General features: G+C 43.3%; 1 pseudogene; it reads left to right on the forward strand.

The window, feature by feature from the left end:
• Nucleotides 1–290: 290 nt before the first annotated feature.
• Nucleotides 291–1,683, forward strand: LOC107499902 (annotated as a pseudogene).
• Nucleotides 1,684–2,489: the final 806 nt, after the last annotated feature.

The raw sequence follows: 2,489 nt of genomic DNA on the forward strand, positions 1-2,489 counted from the left end.
GCCGGCTGACAGCTGCGGGATCCCGTTTTGCCCTCTTCAAACTCTGCAACCTTCTGACCTGCGCTCGTTCCTACCGGTCCCTGCCACTTGCCCCATCCATGTTTTCAGGGAAACATCCGTCAACCCCATATAGCCTTGGCCTGCGTCAGTGCCTGCGGACCCTGACCACCCTTCCTCTCTGATACCCCTCACACCCTCTGTCCACTTCCCTTCTGTCTCCTTGGATCCCCCACTTAACCAGGGGCTGGTGGATACCTCCTACCCCAGGATGTGAGCCCCTTTAACCTGTAATGCTGTCGCCGGCCATTGGCCCCTTCCATACCATGGTGAACCAGGTGCTGGTGATTCACATCAAGATTCCAAATAGTGCAGTGGACTGAACAGTGCACTACCGGCCACAGTTACTCTTCAGGGCTGTGCTGGATGTGATAGGCCAGGTTATGCCTGAAGCAACAACCACAGCTTTTGAATATGAAGATGAAGATGGTAATAGAACTGATAGAATTACAGTGAGAAGTGTTGAAGAAATTAAGGCATTGATGTCATATTATTCCAAAGTAATGGAACAGCAAGTAAATGGACCGCTAACAGAGCCTCTGCAGATATTTCCACCAGCCTGTAAGCTTCCTGGGGAACAGAACATACATGGCCTGAAGCCGAATACCTGGACCCTCTCAACACAGCAGCCCAACAGTCTCGGATTTACTTCCAAGCAGTAGTTTAAAGAAGTCTTCTATCAAACTGAAAAAAAAAAAAAAATTAGCCAATGGCCAGATGAATGAACAAGACATATGGTATCCAGACACTCTTGGTCATGGCAATGGAGGCACAGTCTACAAAGCATATCATGTCCCAAGTGGGAAAATACTAGCTGTAAAGGTCATACTACTAGATATTACACTGGAGCTTCAGAAGCAAGTTATGTCTGATTGGAAATTCTTTATAAGTGTGATTCATCATATATCAGAGGGTTTTATGGTGCACTTTTTTGTAGAAAACAGGATTTCAACATGTACAGAATTCACAGATGGGGGAATCTTTGGACATATATAGGAAAATTCCAGAGCATGTCCTTGAAAGGATTGCAGTAGCAGTTGTTACCTATTTGTGGAGTTTAAACGTTTTATGTAGAGATGTGAAACCCTCCAATATGTAAACACAAGAGGACAGGTCAAGATGTGTGATTTTGGAGTTAGCACTCAGCTGGTGAATTCTGTAGCCAAGACATATGTTGGAACATATGCTCATATGGCACCTGAAAGAATTTCAGGGAAGAAGTATGGAATCCATTCTGATGTCTCGAGCTTAGGAATCTCTTTCATGGAGCTTGCTCTTGGGAGGTTTCCATATCCTCAGATTCAGAAAAACCAGGGGTATTTAATGCCCCTCCAGTGTCTGCAGTATATTATTGATGAGGATTCACCTGTCCTTCCAGTTGGAGAGTTCTCCAAACCATTTGTACATTTCATCACTCAGTGTATGTAAAAACAGCCAAAAGAAAGGCCTGCACCTGAGGAATTGATGCTGAGAGCATCCACTGGAATGCATCACCTGAAGAGCCCGCTTATTACTGTAAATGGGGGCCTGCCTTTCACAAAAATAGCAATTTATCTCCTAAGCATGGCAATTCCAGTCACCAAGGTACCAAAGTGGTCTGCACAGTTTGGGCCGCATTGGCTATGAGGCCTACAGGACTGTAGAGGTTTCCCTATGGGCCTGTGCTTTCCAAATCAAAGAAAGAAAATCAGAGATTGGATTGGGTAGAAATACTGAGAGTTACAGATTTATGACCCTGACCATCAGTGAATGCAGCAAGTCCCAGTCTAAGTAAATCAGACTGCAGGGAGGGGTGGGCCACACACATAGTGGGAACTCAAGTGATTTTTATTTTTTCTATTTGTGGGAGTCACCTTATCTCCAGAATACCCAAGTCTTAAAATCATCATCTTGCAACTTTTGACCACATTAGTCTTAAAGATGAAATGTGTAACTCAAGCTTAGACTTTTGAGGCCATTAAAATTCAAGTATCGGAACTCAAAAAAAAAAAAAAAAAGAGAGTGAGATTTACCATAAGGATTGGGTCACACAAGATAACCAATGTTATAGTTCCAGTCCAAGTCCAAAAGCCCAAAAAACAGGAGCCAACAGTGTGTGTTCCAATCTGAGTCTGAGTCCAAAAGCAGAAGACTAATATCCTGGCTTGAAGAGAATTCTTTCTTACTCAGTCTTTTATTCTACTCAGGTCTTCAACAGATTGGATAAGTCCCACCTGTATTGGGAAGGGCTATCTGCTTTACTCAGTCCACTGATTCAAATGTTAATCTCCAGAAACACATTCATAGACACATCCAGAAATCATGTTTAACCAAATATCTGAGCTCCCCATGGCCCAGTCAAGTTGACACTAACCTTCACAACATACATAAAGATACACACGCACGCACGCATAAGCATATACAAACTCATCTTTTGCATACACTCAGAAAAA

The sequence above is a fragment of the Rousettus aegyptiacus genome, unplaced genomic scaffold (genome assembly GCF_014176215.1).
Source record: "Rousettus aegyptiacus isolate mRouAeg1 unplaced genomic scaffold, mRouAeg1.p scaffold_m13_p_12, whole genome shotgun sequence".
In the NCBI taxonomy this organism is placed as follows: Eukaryota; Metazoa; Chordata; class Mammalia; order Chiroptera; family Pteropodidae; genus Rousettus; species Rousettus aegyptiacus.